At 37.0% G+C, this 19,211-nt stretch overlaps 1 non-coding gene and 4 pseudogenes across 5 annotated transcripts; 2 read left to right on the top strand and 3 right to left on the bottom strand.

Moving 5' to 3' along the window:
• Nucleotides 1-594: 594 nt before the first annotated feature.
• AT2G11670 lies at nt 595-2,663 on the bottom strand (annotated as a pseudogene; the record flags this gene model as incomplete). The annotated part of the gene is made up of 1 exon: nt 595-2,663.
• Nucleotides 2,664-5,828: 3,165 nt separating this feature from the next.
• Nucleotides 5,829-8,857, top strand: AT2G11660 (annotated as a pseudogene; the record flags this gene model as incomplete). Its single annotated transcript has 1 exon — nt 5,829-8,857.
• Nucleotides 8,858-9,834: 977 nt separating this feature from the next.
• Nucleotides 9,835-11,367, top strand: AT2G11650 (annotated as a pseudogene; the record flags this gene model as incomplete). Its single annotated transcript has 1 exon — nt 9,835-11,367.
• Nucleotides 11,368-12,978: 1,611 nt separating this feature from the next.
• Nucleotides 12,979-13,250, bottom strand: MIR855. Its single transcript, NR_140092.1, has one exon. It is a non-coding gene; the product is annotated as a microRNA ath-MIR855 precursor (primary transcript).
• Nucleotides 13,251-15,860: 2,610 nt separating this feature from the next.
• On the bottom strand, nt 15,861-17,680 carry AT2G11640 (annotated as a pseudogene; the record flags this gene model as incomplete). Its single annotated transcript has 1 exon — nt 15,861-17,680.
• Between the last annotated feature and the right edge of the window lie 1,531 nt (nt 17,681-19,211).

Genomic DNA, 19,211 nt, shown 5'->3' with positions numbered 1-19,211 from the left:
TAGGGCAAAACCCTTAGAGGCTTATTTATACTAAAAAACGATAAGGATAAGAAAGCGGGCTTCGAGCCCACTAAACGGCCCATGGACGATATGATCAAGAGTGTCGGCTCAAAGCAGGCTTCCTAATGGGCTTCAAAGTGGGCTTCGATTGGGCCTTCTCTTCTCTTCTTTTTTCTTCCTCAGGTTGTCTGGTTGAATGCGGATTGATCAAAGGGTCGAGGTGGTGGTCGAGTAGGTTGGTAGACAGAATGGTCTGGGCTGCTTCTTGGCCTTTGTGATCGAGGATGTGTGTGAGCTATCAGGATGGACTGGTTCTTCTCCTCCGCGATCGAGTATACTGGTGGACTAGCAAAGTGGATTGCCTGGTCGCCTCTGCGATCGAGTAGAATTGTCAGGAATGGACTGCTTCCTCTCCTCTGCGATCGAGTAAAAGTGTCTTGATGGACTGCTGAGCTGACTGCTTCCCTCTCTGTTACTGGTGATCTAGTCCTAGACTCGACTAAAGATGCAAAATGTACAAAAATAATGATGAATGTTATGAAAGATGGATGAAACTAGACTCAAAATGGTGATAAAAGAATGTGTAAAACATGCAAATTATAGACATATCATGGCTCTTCATACCCGAGAACTTTTGGCGTTGCTCTACACATCTTAATTTTCTTGACACATATCTATCTGAAAACTTCACTTCAGATGTAACCCATTTGAACAACGCTTTTTTCCCTCTGGAGTCAATCGAAACTTCGGAACCGGTAATTTTCCATCTCGTGTTATATGCAAGTCCGATCTGTTGCATATCTCTACCAAATCGAACCTTGTTATCATGCTATCTTTAGTTTTTCCCTGCACATTCAGAAGCGTAATCATGAAATTATCGAAGAAATTTTTCTCGATGTGCATCACATCAAGGTGATGGCGCAAGAGGAGATTTTTTCAATATGGGAGTTGCCAGAAGATACTCTGTTTGTGCCAATTGTGGGCACTTCTATATCTGTCAGGCATATTCGCCGGAGTGTGCCAGTTACACCCACGTTTACATGTTTCCTAAGCACCATAATAATCGATATTTTCAAACAAATCATTTCTAGAAAGATAAACTGGTGGGGGAAGACGCACAATTTTATTCTTCCTAATTAATTTTTTGTTTTTCCGATACGGATGATGCATGGAAAGATACTGACGATGACAATCAAACCAACATGATTTCCGCCCATGCTTTAGCTTAAACGCTTCAGTCCGATCCATACAACATGGACACGATAATCTTCCATGTGTTGTCCACCCAAATAACATTCCATATGCAGGAAAGTCACTAATCGTCGACATTAGCATTGCTAGCATATTGAAATTCTGCTTACTCGAGTAATCAAACATCAGGACATCTTCGTACCACAAATTCTTCAGCTCATGAATCAACGGTTGCAAGAAGACATCGAGTGCTCGCTTCGGATGCTTAGGGCCTGGCACTAGAATACTTAAGAACAGAAATTCGCTTTGCATACACATATCTGGAGGAAGATTGTATGGTGTCACGATAACCGGCCATAAAAAATATTGCCTCCCAGACATACACATTTCTACACTCACTAGCAAAGTTTGAATATATCGTTTGAAAGTGTTTCCACGCCTATGCATCAGATGGGTGAGTAACTTCACCATTTACTGTTGAATGTTCAGCATGCCATCTCATTTTCGCTGCAGTTCTTTCTGATTGGTATAAGCGTTTCAATCTATCTGTTATTGACAAGTACCACATACGTTTATATGGTACTCGCGTCCTTCCTCCAGTAGGCTGATATCTCGGCTTCTCACAAAACTGACATTCTTGCAGATTTTCATCATCTTTCCAGAAAATCATGCAACAGTCAATGCATACATCAATCATTTCTGATGGTAACCCAAGACTTGAAACCAACTTCTGTATTTCATAGTAACTCTCAGCCGATATATTATCTGCTTGTAAATATTCTTTAATAAGTTCAGCCCAAGAATCCTTGCAATTTTCACTTAAGTTATTATCAGCTGTAATTGTCATCATCCTAGATGCCAAAGATAACTTAGATTGCCCTTCTCTACATCTCTCGTAGATGGGTTGATTAGCAGCATCTAACATATCATAAAAGCGTTGTGCATCTACGTTGGTTTCTACAATAATATTTTCACTAAATGCAGCAGTACTTTCGTGAAATGCATCTGTAACCATATCATGAAATCTATTTTCATGGTTATACCCTTGATCAAATTCTTGATGATGACCATAATTTTTATAATAATCAATAGGTTCAACAACACCATAATTCATATTACTACGGTCCGCACTATCTCTACAACCTTCCCCATGACGCAACCATAAAAAAGAGTTTGGCATAAATCCTCTATTATATAGATGCTTCTTCACTTATTAAATTCCAAATATTTATCGTTGAAACACTTACATTTGTTGCTTGGTACATGAAACCTCGCAATCCATCGGTAAACTCCTTCGTGACATCACCGGTAACTGGGTCTCTATGATTATACATCCATTGTCGCAATGAATATATATCATGTTCTCCACCACTTCAAAACATTTTTTTTTCCATATCTTATTTTTTTTTTTGTGTTTGTTTGTGTTTTTTTTTTTGTTTTTTTGAGTTGTGATTTTCTATCAACTAACATTTGATATTTATAGAGAAAAAACAAAAAACATTGCGAAGGAATTCCAAGCAATTTGCGAGGAACTTGCACCTACCAATCCACTTGCCACCTACCTACCAATTTTTATTTTAAACGTGTGTACCTAACTATTCCTTGCAATTCCGTCGTAAATCATGCTATGAAAACATTCGTCGTAAGTTCGTTGCAAATTTGCTACGGAGCTGCAAAGAACATAATTCATTGCCATTTCACGAAGGTTCATCGCAAATTGGCGACGACCGTGTCCATTGCAAATTTGCGACAATTTTACGATAGTGGCGGAGCGCCTAGCAATATACTTGCCATATTGTCGCAAATTTGCGAGGAAACTTTTCTTTTGCAAATATCTATCGTAAAATGTCTGTTTTCTTGTAGCATGCAATGTTTAGCAGAACTCTAAAAAAGTATTCATCTTCCATTTTCCTTGGAATATAGTGAATACGACCCAAAGAAAAACGGTTGGATCTCTTTTTAAACGCCTTAATTTCTTTATCCCATGTGAAATAGGCAGGAATTTGAGCATATAAACAATATCTGGCACGCTTACCATTCCTTCCAACCGCATTTTTTCTATTCAAAGTGAGACAAGCCATAAACTGAGAGTCTTCATTAGCTAATCGTTCTAGAACATCTTCAATATTAGCATGTAGATCAAAATAAGCTGGTTGTTTTGCTTCTAAATGAGAAGATAATTTCTAAACAGGAGTTGATCTATGTTGAATTGGATATTTAAATATCCTCCAAATAGTTTCGGATGCTGAAACGTATCTGCAAATAATTTATGCTGGTTGACATGAATTAGTGATTCAATGTTATACCAAAAGAATTTATTAACTAAATTACAAAGTAATTAGCTAACTTGCAATCGAACCAATCTTTTATCTCGTTCTTCTTCTCAGTTGAACCTTGTTCTTGCCCAGGAGTTTTGGACTCCCCACCTGTAGTCTGCTTAACAGGCTCAACAATAAAGAAAACTTTGTCTGGTCCTTTGTTGATATACTTAAATAGATATTTTATGGAGCCATTTTGGTTACACCATTCCACATTGATATGAACATTATTGATATAACCCTATTTTTACCGGTTTTAGTTATGTTTTAGGTATAGGTTTTAGAGTCTATTTGTTATTTGTAGAGTCTTTTCTAGTCCTTTTCAGGTCTTTACATGTTTAGGATTCATTTGGAGATAATGGAGCATTCTGGAGGAAAACAGAGAATTTATGTTGCCAAAGAAATCCAGAGACTAACAAGCGCGTAGGTGTCGAGCGACACCAATACCTGACGGCAATTTGAAGGCGCAATTTATTTGAAGGCGCAACTTATTGAAGTTTTGAAGATTTCTATATTCGGCCCAGAACTTTCCCTTATTTCTAAAGAAGGCTCATCACGTTTTTAGGTCATATATATAGTTTTAAAGGTCATTGTTTAGACCTAAGTTTGGAGAAGCTATTCCCCTTATCTCTTTTATTTTTGGGAGCAAAAGCCTGTGGAGACTCCCTTTAGAGACCTATTGACTATTGATTTCCTATTCTGATTATGACTTGTGTTTCTTTGATCATCTCTGAGTAATCCACTTGTTAGGTTTAGGGTTCCTCATTAGGGATTCATATGGTTTAGTAGATCCCCCCCCTTCCCCTGGATAGGTTATCTGTAGAATGCTTCATCTTTAATTATTCTTAATGCTAGTTCTAGAGTAATTAACACTGTATTTTACTCATTCTAGGCATGTATTTATCATTATTTAGCTTAGTGATCACTCATTGTTTTATATCATTTTGCATCACATTTAACTTATTTTGCACACTTATGTATTTAGGATCATCTTGCATACATATTGCATGTTTTGGTGTGTTTTCAGGTGTAGAAGGAGCTTACAAGGAATCTCAACCCTCTACTCTATCAAACCAGGAGGGAAGCAGCATAGCATATCACTCAACCAGTTACTCGATCCAGGCAGGTACAGAGGAGGCAGCAGAAACTACTCGACCCCCTACTCGATCCTCTACTCGACCAGTTACTCGATCAAGGGCAACCCATTCCACAAGACTTGTTGATCGTTCAAATCGTTTTTGGATAAAGTTGTTTATCTTGTTTAGATCTACATTTTGGTATGATTTCAGTAATTTCTGGGTTTGTGTTCTTAGTTATGTTGCTTGAGTAGTGATTAGGGTTCTTGAGGATGGATTAGATTAGGGTAATCTCCAGGTTAGTCAGGTGGTTAAGATTAGGTTGGATCCCTTCTGGATTCGTTGGCCCCTATGCGTTTTTCACTAGCTAATGTTAGAATTCGACCCTAGATATCCAACGTCCAAAAGACGTTCAAATGGATGCCTAATTTACGAATTCCAAGAGATTTGTAGATTCTAGCCCAAGAGGTTGGATGTTTAGACTTTTTATTGACTTTTGTATATTGTTGCTTAAGCCTACCTTGCTATGTTTCATCAACGAGAGTTGAGATTAGGAAGTAGTAAGGTTATGAGGATCTCTGTCACGAGAGTGGATTGATCTGGTTATGAATCTATCGTCTAGGGTATTTGTCTTTCGCATGTTAGCCACCTGATGAACCCTAGAGTTGCCCTTATCAATGAATCCATCCTTAGAACTTATATTCTTCTTAGATTTATTTGTATTCACCCCCTGATTGCACTTTTATTTACCTGTTATTTCATTCACTTGTTAAGCTACTTGTTATTGTATTTTTGTTCTTAAATTTGTCATATGATGGTTATACTAGACCCAATGATCGAGTAGGGCACTTAAATTATCATTTTAGTTGTTTGAATCTTGATTTAGGATTGTTACTAGAAACCCAGGATTATTATAATTTGGCTTGACTTAGTTGCTTCTTTACATATCTTGATTGCTAGCAATAACAGTGGACTGGATTGACAACCCCTATAGCAGCAAGGACATGTTTGTGTTTAAGGGGAATTGAACTGAACACACCACACTTCAACATATAGCTAGGCGTAAAAACCTAGTTATCAATTTGGCGCAGTTGCCAATTCATTGTTGCATTGTTACATTCAAGATATCAGAAAAAGTTAAGATCAAGTTCTTTTACATTACTCAAGTTACTAACTCATCTTTTTGTCTGCTTGTTTTTGTGGTATAAGTACTACTCTTTGTGCATGCAAACTCGGTCCAAAGGTTCTGCACACCTACTACCTTTCAAAGACAGAATTGACAGAATAACTCGTGAGTTACAAGAAACCAAAGCAAAAGCAGACTATGATCAACAAAGACCAGTTGCTATGGATCAACTGAACAGACTAGTTGATATACAAAACCAACCTAATATTGAACAACCAAGAAACATTGGTGCTGGTGATGCCCCAAGAAATCAACACTAAAGACAAGGGATAGTGCCACCACCAGTTCAGAACAACAACTTTGAAATCAAGAGTGGTCTCATCTCCATGATCCAAGGAAATAAATTTCATGGCTTGCCTATGGAAGATCCCCTAGACAATCTTGATAGCTTAGATAGACTATGTAGTCTCACCAAGGTCACTGGTGTCACTTAAGATGGGTTAAAGCTCAGACTATTTCCCTTCTCTTTGGGAGACAAGGCACACCATTGGGAAAAGACTCTGCCTCTAGAGTCCATCAACTCATGGGATGATTGTAAGAAAGCTTTTCTTGTCAAGTTCTTCTTTAATGCTTGCACAGCTAGATTGAGGAACGAGATCTCGGGCTTCACCCAGAAAAACAATGAAACTTTCTGTGAAGCTTGGGAGAGGTTTAAAAGCTACACAACGCAGTGCCCCCATCACAGTTTTAAGAAAGCTTCATTATTGAGTACACTTTACAGAGGAGCTTTACCAAAGATTAGAATGCTACTCGACACACCCTCAAATGTAAACTTCTTGAACAAGGATGTAGTAGAAGGATGGGAGTTAGTCGAAAATCTAACACAATCTGATGGGTGCTACAATGAAGACTATGATCGCTCAGTGAGAGGAACTGGAGAATCTGAAGATAGACAGAGGAAGGATATCAAGGTCCTGAATGAAAAGCTAGACAAACTGTTGTTAGCTTAGAAGAAGCAGATACAGTACATCACTAATGAAGAGTATTTCCAAATGTAAGAAGGGGGAATGATCAACCTGAAGAGCTCTGCTACATTCAGAACCAAGGAAGGTTCAACAAGGGCTACATCAATTACAAGCCCAATCCAAACCTCTCCTACAGAAGCACTAATGTAGCTAACTCCCAAGATCAAGTGTATCCACCACAATAGAATCAGTCTAAGCCATTTGTTCAGTATAACCAAGGTTATGTCCATAAACAGCAGTACAATGGAGGATACCAACAGCAGAATCCACCACCAGGGTTCACTCAACAACCACAACAAGCACCGACAGCATAAGATCCTGAAATCAAGCTACTTATTCAACAGATCATTCAAGGACAAGCTACTGGAGCTATGGCTTTTCACAAGACGATAGCTGAACTACACAACAAGATATATTGTTCTTACAACGATCTAATGTCAAGTTTGAAGCTTTGAATTCCAAATTCAAGTATGTGGAGAGTCAGTTTGTATCCACCTCTTCTCCGAAGCATCCAGAACAACTTCCAAGAAAAGTAGTTCAGAATCCTAAGGACTATGCTACTGCTAATGCTATCACCATCCAACAAGAAGATGAGTCTACACCAAGTCATTAGACTCCCAATACTGAGGACAATATGATTCAAGAAGGGGGGTATTCAACTCAAATTGCTGCACCTGCCATCCAGCAATTCAGCTGGACTATAGAGCACACACCTTTGATTGGTACTCACCATTCTGAGAAGAATTTCAAAGTAGAAAAACCCAAGTAGGATCAGAATCATGAGATGATTAGTAGTTTTATCACTCAAGAAACTTACAAGAAGAAAGTCATCCAAGAAAAGCTATATGATCCTAGTTCATTCACTCTGCCATCCTCCCTAGGACCATTGACATTCGATAGGTGCCTTTGTAATTTAGGAGCATTTGTTAGCCTTATGCCTCTCTTTACAACTAAAAGGCTAGGGATCATGGAATACAAGTTCTGAAACCTAGCTTCACTCTTAGCTGATGGTTCTGTTGCACACCCCCATGGTTTAATAGAAGATCTTCCTGTCAGAATAGGAAATGTTGAGACACCTATAGACTTTGTAGTGTTGGATAAGGATGAAGAGGGAAAGGATCCCCTGATACTAGGAAGACCTTTCTTAGCCTCAACAGGAGAAGTCATAGATGTCAAGAATGGAAAGATAAATCTGAACCACAAAAAGACATCAAGATGAAATTTGACATCAGCAAAGCTTCAGGGATATCAACAACAGGATGTCAGAATTTTGGGATCCAGGATATGGATGTTGATGAAGAAACATAAGCTGGAATCCCATCAAGATTTAACTATACTTCTCAACTGAGCAAGCTATAGACAAATTTTGACCACAAGAAGAGAGCAATAGAAAGGTTAGCTCAGACTAAAGACCCTTCGGAGGATGACTGGCAGGAGATGAGAAAAATATTTAAATGGAAAAGTAAAATCATAGAGGGGTTGTCTTCAAGAGTAATGAAGCTAAAAGATCAACTATGGGCTTTTGAAAAAAGAGTTAATAAGTATTCAATGAACATTGACCCAGATAAGATGGCCACTACACTAGCTATCAAAGAGGAAAATGAGTTCACAACATAAGAGTTTGCACGAGATGATCAGAAAAGAGTTTATGTTGAGGAAAGAAACTTAGAGGATGAGTTGTTGAGAGAGGAGGGAATCCATATTCCGACTTATTCTCCAGGAGTGCCTAAACTGCCCCGTAAACCCTCTGCTAAGGAAGAACACTTGACACTTGACTCTATTACTAGAGAACTTCTGGAACTCAGGATAGAGTACCAAGCTTAAGAGGATACCATTGGGAAGTTAACCTACAAGATGAAAGAACTGAACCATGCAATCTTGGAACTTCAAGAAATGGTTAAAAGTTACCCCGGTTTTGAAATTGAGCATTGGTCAAAAGAACCTGGTTCAGAAGAAGAAGACTACTCTACTGATCATAAAGAAGTTTATTTTGAAGAAAAATCAAATGAGTACTCATCATTACATATGTCAAGAGAGGATGGAGTGTATGGTTCAAGCATTGAAGATTCAACCACTAAAGATGAGGACTTCTCAGTTCCTCCTTTCAACCTTTTTTTGACTAAGCTTTGTAAGAGTCAAGCTTAGTGACTTAAAACAAGCTCACTTGGGAGGAAGTCACATGTTTACCTATGTATATAACTTTCTATTTCCTTGTTATTTTTGATGTTTTCGTTTAAGTGTGTCAGGTTTATTTCATTGACTCTGAGGAAGTCAATGGTCGAGTAAATTCAAACCAAGTCACGAACAATCTCAACCAATGATCGAGTAAAATGAAGAGGAGTGTTCTCAGCCATTGGATTGAATGACCAAATGAGAGAAATCATCCCCACCGTTTGATCGAGTGATCAAAAGCAAAGCATTCTCCATCGTTTGATCGAGTATTGTGCATTTCAAAAGGATGCTCGACCATTTACTCGAGCTTAAATTATTTGGAGACCAAGGCATAAGTCGCGTGACCCCACTTGTTCCCCCTTTATTTCACTACTCGATGGACAAACCATTTACCCATGCCCCGCATTATTTACAACTCGCTTTTCTATCCCTTCAAAAAGAAACAAAAAACCATCCTCCTCCACTCATTGAAATCGCAAAACCATCCTTAAAACAGTCTCTCTCTTTCATCCTCTCATTTCGACATTCCTTTCTATCTCGCACCAAACTTCGTTACAAACTCTCCCTTTCACTCCTAAAGAATTCGTTCTCATCTTCACCATACCTCACCAAAGTTACTCGATCATTCCCAAATCCATCCTCAAATATTCAACCGGTTTTTAAGCTCAAAACTCCATCACCAAATAACAAAATCCTTTCCACTTTGATACCTCTTGGAGAGTTGTTCTTGATTTTCCTGTAGAAGCTCACCACCAAAATCCATGGATTCAAGAAGAAAGAGTTCATCTCGGGCTAGAAGATCCTCTATTTATAACAAAGAAGTTGCGGCGATTGACATGAGTGGCATGACTAAACGCCAAATTCGCCAAGCTCTCCATGCTCAAAGGTCAAGCTCGATTCAAGGGGGGAGCTCTAGTCGCTAAACCATGCAAAGAGAAGAAGTAGCTACGGGCAAGAGGATTCTTGAGGCTGAAGAAGCGGTTTCTGAAGAAGAGGTTGAGATCATCAGGGATGATGCACCAGCCCCTGTGGGGAGAAGAAACCGTCCAAGAAGGAAGAGAGAACCAACCCCAAGCGAGTACTATCAATTCTTGAAGGAATTGAAGTTTGAGGGAACTAGATACCCTCATAAGGAAACGATGCAAGAGCTTGGTAGGGATGTGGAATACCTAATGGAATTGGCCAATCTTGCAACGTTTATGTGCTGCCAATTTGGGGGATTTAAAGAGGAGAGCTGCCAACTCCTTGCAATCCTCAAGGTTCACTTTCATGTTGATGATTCGGAGAAGGAAGAAAGAGGAGGTCTCGGTTACATCACTTTCAAGGTTAAAGGTGTCAAGTATGCCCTAGATATCAGCCACCTTGATACTATTTTTGGGAATCCGCCAAGACTATGACCAAGACGAGCTACTCTCTCTTTGTGCAAAAATCGCCGTCCAAAGCCCTACTTGCCCACCAAGAGAAAGAGTCATTCGATTCAAAGTCTCGTGATAAGGTACCTCCACCAATGCATCGCCAACACTCTCTTTCCAAATTAGACTACCGGATTTGTTGGTGAAGGAGAGCTATGCATTATCGATCAAGCTTTAGTCTTCATTCTGAGAGAGACCAAGGATGGAACGAAGATGGCGGGTGACAGAGCAGACACTTAGCTGACTGTTGTTCTTTTAGACCACCTAATGAGCTATAGAGAGTATGCTACAACCATCCATCGATCGGGGATTCGGGGAAGTTTTTGTGTTGGTGGTCTCTGAACACCAATCCTAGTAGCTGGCGGGGATACACTTGGGAACCCCTGATGTGCACCCTAAGTACCTCGACCTCGATTATCTCAGGGGAAAGGATTATCTTGACAAGAAGACTCCGTCGGATCACTACATCTTCAAGTTCAACCATCCGGAGTTTGGACCTTCTTTGTTACCCTTACCTTGCGAGAACCGAACATCAGTTAGGACAAGGCGCAACAGTAACTTCATGCCATCTCCCTCAGCCCTGAACATTGACATTGGAGGAGCTAGAGAAGAGGAACAAGAGTATACTCAAGCTGACTATGAGCACCAAGAGTATTATCCTACTGAGTTTGAGCAACAAGTCAAATTCGAGCAACATAGCGAACAACCTGAGAAAGAGACCAACGAGTTTGAGCAAGCTCACTCTGAAGAAGGTGCTGATCAAGGTAGAGATGAGATAGAGGAAGTTCACAAGAAGCTCGGTGTGCTTGAAGAGCTTGGGAATCTTCACAGCAAAACAATGAAGGGTTTCAAAAAGAAGATGAAAACCATGAAGAAGTCGCTGAAGGGTATGGCTGCTAAAATAAAAGACTTCCTGAACAAGCCAAGGCCCCCGTCTCCCACTCCCGAAGTAAGAAGAAGCGGTTCCACGAGCTCGGCTGCAAGGAGGGCCGAAAGGATCAATCAACCTCGAGCTTCATTATTTGAGCCTCGGGAAGTATCTCCGAGTTGAGAGAGCCAAGGAGTAGGGAGAGAAGAGCATCCACACGCTCGACCAACTACTCGATCGGACAGGACAAGCAAAACCCTCCCGCCTCACCATCAGTCCTTGCTTATACTCAAGAGAGTATGGACGATTTCGTCTCCGTCTACTTCACCTAATTACTGAGGTAACACCACCACCACCATTGTCTATACCATAGCTTTTTATTCTCTTTGTTTGTTATGTGTTTTGGTCTTGAATTCTCTTTCAGATTTTTATTACACAAGAGACTGTGTAATTTAAGTTTGGAGGAGGGTTCAAGACATGTTTGACATTGTGTTCTCTTTTCTTATTTCAAATTTTGCATCATATAAGGCATAGAAAAAACTATAAAAATTTGAATTTTTTTCAGAAAATGATTTCACAAAAAAGAGAGTGTCATGTAGATGCATTTCGTTTTAGGATTGTATATAGAGTGTTTACATTTAGGATTGCTCATTTGCATAGGGGATAATGATGATTTCAAACCTTTGAGCACGTAAATTTAGTGAAGTAAGTTCAATGCCCAGGTTGTTAGTTCTCTGTTGCATGACCGATTGTATCTCTGAAATAAGACTGCACCCTGTGATATAGCTCAAATTGCCCTCAGTAGGTTTTAAACTTTGTGTAATCTCCGTCATTAGGTTTTTAACTAACAATCAAATGGTAATTTCCACCTTGCAAATGAAACATCGCTTGCCCTCTACCTTTAGGCATATACTTATCTACCTTGCCACCAAGAGAGGTCATTACAAAAACCATATTAAAAATTCTTACATTTTCTCTAGAGAGTACATTGATATGGTTCAAATTACCTAGAACTACTCTCTCAAATAAGAGATCAAATGCAGTATTTTAGGATCAAATTCACGGAGTTCTTTTGTTCAAACAATGAGTTAAATATCGAGATTAAGCTAGCAGGGTAATATTAAAAATAAAAGAGAACAAAGTAAAAAGACAGCAGATTGATTGTGTTGTGAACGATTTAATAAAGAGCTAGGAACAGGTTATTCTCAGGAAACTATTGGTTAGTAGATCTAATGAAAGCTAGGTTGTTATCGAACCATTCTTAAACTCAAACTCGAATTATGGAATAACAAGTGGGCGTGCCGCGAAACTCCCTATATCTATAGCTAATAATAACCGGAGAAGCCGAGAAACTATCAACCTAAATATGCATTCTTAACGAGTTCAATTGTTCATCTTAGTAGATAGGCCGATTTCTATTACACACCTATAAACCAGACTCATCAAATAATATATCCAACTACAGATACCTATGGTGGGCATATCTATTGTCTGGATTCAAGATCTAGTTAATTACTCTAGATCTAGCATTAAGCATAATTTAAGATGAAGAATTCTACAGATAACCTAGCAAAGAGGGCAATCTACTAAACCATATGAATCCCTAATGAGAAACCCTATTCCTAACAAGCAAACTACTCACACATATTGAATGAAGCAAACAACATATTCAAGTGTGAAAGCATAAACACAGTAAATAGAGAAGGGGAAAGAAGGGATCTCTTCACTGTATTAAGATCTGAATGAAACTCTGAAAACAATCGATGAATAGCTTATGTCTCTCAGTAACATGGTTTTGCAAAAGCTTGATAAAAGACTTGATAAAAGAAACTTAGGTCTAAAAACAATATATATAGACCCTAAAAACGTCCACGGACTAATAATGCAAATAATGAAATCTTCTAGGGCAAACTTGAGCTCTTGTAAACTCGAAAGCGTCTAGGGTTTTTGCTGGGCCGAAACTGGTGTCGATCGACACCAAGAGTGTGTCGATCGACACTCCTCGCTAATTCCAGAACCAAAATCGTCCTTATCTTCCTTTTCCTTAGCTTTTGCTCCAAAATGTCTCCTTATCTCCATTGTTGTCCCATTGCATAAAATACCTGAAAAGAAACTAAAAAGACTCGAGAAATAACACAAAAACTCAAAATCCTATACCTAAAACTTGGATAAAATCAGTAAAAATCGGGTTATATCATACATGCTTTCCTGAGAGAAGGTCCTTGATAAGCTTTGGAGACTCCTTGAATAGTGGCAGTTTGACACTTCCTTGTCCACAACAAAGCTCGAAAACAGGTTCTGTTTTTGGTTAATGTTTTTCTAATACATCTATCAACCATATCAAAGCACAACAATACTTACACATGTAAGTAGGACCACCGTGATCAAGATAAAGCTGGAACAATCAAGTCAAGCAAATTTGGGTTGACATTTCAATAACTAACATAAACTTAAGACAATGATTTATATAAATAACAAACAATAAATATTTTACTTAAGACAATGATTTTTGAAGCTGGAACAATCAAGTCAAATAAATATTTTCTTACTCGGATTAGTAGCAGATGTTGATGCTTTCTCGAAGTCTGGTTGTCAATTTTGTATATGAGAAAACTATGTTGATGATCATGTTGTTTGTTTTTGGTTGCTTCTACATGAATAAGGATGACTAAGTTCTTTCCTTGTAAGAAATGAAAAATTTAGTTTTAGATTAGTCATGATTATATTTATCAAAGTTCTACAATACATAAAGATATAGAACTAAAACCAACATATTCAGTAACTAACATGTGTTCCTCGTATATGTAGTAGCTGGTGTCATCGATGCATCTCTATATCGGGGAGATCCGTGGAGTTTGTTTGTGGGGAGGTCATAAAATGGAATGGTAGATTTTGTTTGATGTTGCCGCGAGTTTTCTTTGTACATCGAGGTAAGTCATGATCTTTCTAATGAACCTGTCATTAGTCAAAGTTTTAGTAAATAACTTTGGCAGCCTCTTGATGTCTTGTAAAAGCTGATAAAATATAAAAGATGGATCCTGTTAAGGTTGAAAATGACGTTTCCATATAAATATGGTATAGAATTTGCAAACCCAAAATGCTGAGTAGAAGTAGTTGCTTCATTATTATCATCACAACAGAATGGCAAATTAGTGATATCTTTGAAAACTCTGTTGAAGGCTGATCTAAGATGAACATAACCAATAGGAACACCACCAATAGTATTAGTAAAAAAGAAAATGTTAATCTATTTATACGTTGTAGACAATCAAATACATTGACAATATAAACAAATAAGAAAACATGATGTATAGTTCCCTACAAACTTACCAGTAACGTCCTGAACACGCATATATAGTTCCCTACAAACTCAAGGTAAATAGGGAAAATAAAGTCTATACAATCATATTTCTTTATTTCTGACATAGGCCAAACGGAGGTATCCCACTTAAACTTGATATGTAGAGGGTTCCAAGAATATTTGACTGTGTTGGTGGAGCAAATGACACAAAAATAAGAGATGTGATACCAGAAACCCTCTTTGAGAACACGCCTAAAATTGTAAAGATAGTTATCTTTTGGAACGGTAGCAGTGATTCTGTGATGTTGCTAAGTAGCCCAAGGAAAAACCAAAGATCAGAGCAGATAAAAACTGGTAGAAGAATCCACATGCACATTAAGAAAGAATCGATGATAAAGAACTCTACTTCATATCATAAAAATCTTTTCATCAACCAAAATCATTGTTATAACATCATCATAAAATGTTGGAGGATGATCCCAGATACATAGGAGTTTCACGTAAACACTCCAATGAGTCGAGTTCACATTCAAATCTATGAGTTTGTGAATAGGCGCCATAAGTTACCCACAAGAGAATTTTTAGGTTTAGGAGAAAAACAATGGTTAAGTGTATATATATATATATACATATAAGGTGAGTAATATCTCAAAAGATGCAATGATGGCAGTTTATTTAAAAAGGGAAATATAAATCGTTTCAAGGTTAAAAATAATAATAAAAAATATAGTATGATTATCGAAAAATGATGTTGGCGTATAATTATATTCCAAGTTTAAACGTCTTGGACCATATATCTAATGATTTCAACAGCAACAATTACCTAATATCTAGCAAGTTATAGGTTTAATCATTGTGAGTGAATATATAGATCAATTTATAGTAATATAAATCTCTATATCAAAATAAAACTTTATTAGTTAGGTACATATATACACTCTATATATAAGTTACAAATTGTATATATCTCTATATAAGATAGTAATATACAATAACACAAAAAAAAATTTTACTCTGTTACAGGAATACATTCAAGTGGTGCATTAAAGGTCTGTTAAAAGTGGAAGACATGATGTTGCAGAGTCATTGGTAAGTTTCATTTGGACTCTTAAGTTATTCATGAGTGGCAGCTTGGATTATATATCTATGATTTTGAATTAGAAAGAGTAAAAACTAATTGCTTAATAGAATCTTTAATAGATAAACTTAATTATTAAAAAGCTGAAACATAATTCACAACATGAAATCGAAGAACTTAGAAAAAAGATGTCTTAACTTCAAAACATTAAAACCTAACAAAAAAACAGAGCAAAAAGCCACAAAGTGTTCAAGAAACCGCTGTTTTTAATAAATAGAGATAAGTAGAACTACTTCTTCTCAACTTTGACCCTAACCTTGACCATGTTCCATGAATTATCCTTCTTAACTTCTTGCTTCACCACGTCGACATCTTCAACTTTGAGTTTTTTCTTATCTTTATCAACTGCAACAATTATTGCTTTCTTGGCTTGGAATAGTGCTTCTTTGGAATCAACCACTTCCACATCCACGGCAATACCTTGGTCTTCATTCTCTGAGATAGAATTTTCCAAGTCTAATGGTACAACACACATCTTCTTCGAACTTAAAGAACCTTTAGAGAGCCACTCAATTCTCGAGCGTACACACGCTTTGAAGATGGAGTAGTAGAGTCTGGCGTACCATTACCATTCTCTAACATGAGTGACACCTGCAAAATATAAAAAATTACAAACCATTATATTTAAAAATTAGATTCTGAAATAGAATTGTGCATATAGATGAGTACATTACCTGATCGCCACTAACAATTGATGACGAGTTCACATGTTCAGCAGAATCCTCTAATAATTGTTCTTCGAGTAGTCCATCATTTAAAAGCACCTTTGAAACCTTGTAGATTTCTTTTCCATCGAAGATATTCTCTTTCTCGACCCACACCAAAAAAAGAAATGTCTTTCCAATCAGATTCTTTACAGGATTAGGAAGGTTATGTGGATCCTCAATCTGCAACAGGGTAATATAATATAGATTTAAAGTTAGCTATATATCACTTTACAACAAGTACCTAACTAATAACAAAAACATACCTCATCAACAGATCCATTAAGTACAAAGGTTGTAGACTCGCCAACGATCTCAGAGCAAATTGAATCAAACAATAGCAATTTGGCTTCACCAATGTTATCCATAACCTTTGCATAAATCATGACTGAGTTGAATGTAATAGCTTACTCTATAAATATTTTTTTAATCATATTTACCTAGATACCGCATTTGTGACAACAGACTTTCATGTGTCACACCAGAATCTAGGCTTCTTCCTCTTGTTGTTAACACCATTAACACCAGCATGTATATGATTGACCTTCTTATTACATGTCTTACAGCTGATGTAATACCAAGCCCAATCTGTATCTATTACATAGATTGTGCCAATAACTCTAACTTTGCCAACCTATATAAAATTTGATATGATATTAGTTATAGTCTTATTGTGTTGAAGAAACAAAGTGAAAATTTAAAACAAACCTGCATTGAGTTGATCTGATCTGCAATGTTATTCCTTGAAAACTCATTGTAATCAATCTTTTTAACCGCCACCATTTCAAACCGTGGGACTTGCACGAAAAATGCAAATAGTACTATCAGCTGGTAGACTGCACAAGTCAAACTTTAGGTCAATAGCACATTAAAAAGGCAAATCAAAAATATCATGTGTTGTCAGAAGAAGCATTTACGATTGACCGAAAGCTTCAACATCAAGGAATTCAGGATTGACATGAACTTGAGATGCATCAAAAGAGTTGGATAAACTTTTCACACCTGCTTATTCGTAAAACATAAGTTCCTCTTTTGATGATAGCGCTTAGAAGAAAAAAGATCAATCATATTATATAGAAACTAAACCACTCACCAACCAAAATATGAGGGTTAAGCTCACCACTCTGGATTTTGGAAAACTTAGCCAAAGACAGAAAGTTGGTATCAGAGATAGACTCACAACCCATCACCTCAGTTCTAGCCTGAAACCCCATCTTGTAAAGATGGTTTGTGGGACGAAACTGGCCAGACGCATAGGTAAGACCAAAAGTCTCTATTAATATTCATTCTCCAACAATAAGCTTGTGAACAAACTTAGAAACCAATTCCTTCTTCACAGTAGCATGCATTTTTTTCCCTTATGATCAATATAGTAACAATATATGTTAGCTGGAATGCAATACATAAATGGAAATAGCTACTAATAATAAATCTTACATATTGATCGGAGATGACCATCTCAATGGTTTCACTGGTGTTGCGTGAGTACTTATTCCAGGAGTGAAGGATCTTGACCTGGACCCTCGATGTGTTTTTCTAAGGCCTAATGTCTTTGAGGTAAGCGAAAGTAGTTGCCATTTCTCAAATAACAAAGTTGTAGAAGTAGAGAAATGTATAGCTAGTTTGATGTGTTGGTGATGATGAAATGAGCAACCTTATTTATAGTGGGTGCACTAAGTTAGTAAACCTAAATTTTCACACCGTATAAAAGATTCTAAGCGCAGCTCAATAGAAACAGACAATTTGGAATGGTTTTAAAAGAGGAATATGCATGAGTATTTAGATTTTGCTTTGATTCTCAAGCAAAATTTTGGAGATATTCTAGCTAATGTGATTTTTTCTGGCGACATTTTAACGGCATAACATAACCATTTGAAAATTTTAATTGTGCTATGTTTGAAACATGAAACTGAATTGCTCGGAATTAGGAATGGCGGCAGTTGATGATGCGATTCAAATCCTAAAATATCTTTGGAAGGTAAGATTGTCTTACATTTAAATTAGATGGAGAATATATTAGTTGGTAAAGATTTATAACACAATATCTATATTAGGAAGATGATTGAGTATGAATGAAGTATCTTCTCAAAATATATTTAGGTATTGCAAATTTAAGTTCAGCTAGTATATTGTGTGTTTGTTTGGGGTAACCAAAATAAATGCATCTCTAATCACTGAATTTATTATGTAACTGATAAGTAACTAAAGATATGGTTAGTTATGATTGATTATCGAAATTAATAATTAGGAAATAAGCATTCATTAATTTCGTCGAGTTTTAAGGGTGTGCTTATGCAATATTTTTAAGTGCTACTTAATAATATCGATTTTTTAGTAAGGATTTAATGCAATATTTGAATTTTGGACGATAAATTTGTTGATTGTTCTAATGAAAATATCTTGTCTGATTAAATTTGTAAGGACTAATCATACAATTAGGAAATTGATAAAAGATTTTTCAACCCAAAATCCTTACTAAAAATGTATATATAGATATCAGATAGAGGCTAATCTTTAACCTCGGTCCATATGTCCACGAAATAAAAGTTCTATTCGTGTTTCTCCCTATTAGAGTGTATATAGCTTGTTAACCTTGGTTTAATTTCTTGTATAGTTCGGTGAGCATAGTAGTTTAGTTTCACTTGTATTTAACCTTAATTTGTATCTCATTTTATATTTGAATGGAGAAAAGCTAATATGGTATCAGAGCAAATATTAAATTCTTCATTCAACTTCCGCTGATCTTCATCGATTCATCAAAGCGATCGAACATGTTCTTCGGATTTTAATTCAAACTTGCGATTCAGATTTTTTTTCCCTCTTCGATCAGTTCGTTTTATAATAACGATTGATCTTTGTTCTTCTCTTTCCTCGATTGAT

Source organism: Arabidopsis thaliana, chromosome 2 (assembly GCF_000001735.4).
Source record: "Arabidopsis thaliana chromosome 2, partial sequence".
NCBI classification, from domain to species: domain Eukaryota; kingdom Viridiplantae; phylum Streptophyta; class Magnoliopsida; order Brassicales; family Brassicaceae; genus Arabidopsis; species Arabidopsis thaliana.
Note: the sequence above shows the minus strand (reverse complement) of the source record. Positions and strands in the feature narration are given on the sequence as shown.